The sequence below is a fragment of the Bison bison genome, unplaced genomic scaffold (genome assembly GCF_000754665.1).
Source record: "Bison bison bison isolate TAMUID 2011002044 unplaced genomic scaffold, Bison_UMD1.0 scf7180017864481, whole genome shotgun sequence".
Lineage (NCBI taxonomy): Eukaryota > Metazoa > Chordata > Mammalia > Artiodactyla > Bovidae > Bison > Bison bison.
Window position 1 is genome coordinate 2954564 of NW_011495041.1, and position 402 is coordinate 2954965.

Sequence of the window (402 nt, forward strand, 5' to 3'; positions counted from 1 at the left end):
ACAGGTGGGAATGTCCCTGGGGTCTCGGCCTTTCCCTACCTCCTCCCCAGAGCCCGCGAGGGGGATCAGCCTCTAAATTGGCCCCAAGGGCTGGCTAATCGGCTCTCCCACCTTCAACATCAGGGCCCACGCACTCTAGTCCTGGGTCCAGCTTCTCCACTGATCTTGCCGCCCCTATCGGCCCGAGAGCAGAGTGCCCCCCTCCCCGCACTGCACCCCAACCCCGCGCTGGTGTCCGCCAGGCGGCGCCCTTCGAGATGCAAAAAGGCTGCGGGCGGCTGGCTTCGCGGCGAAACCAGTCGCCCCCCACTCCCCCACCCCACCAGGGAAAGTGACTCCAGATCGCTCCTCTGGGAAATGCCAGTATCCCGGTCTGCGAGAGCTAGCACACGCGTTTGGCTC

General features: G+C 65.4%; 1 protein-coding gene across 1 annotated transcript in view; it reads right to left on the reverse strand.

Annotated features, from left to right (window-relative positions):
• HUNK (hormonally up-regulated Neu-associated kinase) overlaps positions 1–402 on the reverse strand; it is a 137473-nt gene that overhangs the window by 130818 nt on the left and 6253 nt on the right. The gene's annotated exons all lie outside the window — the stretch shown is intronic.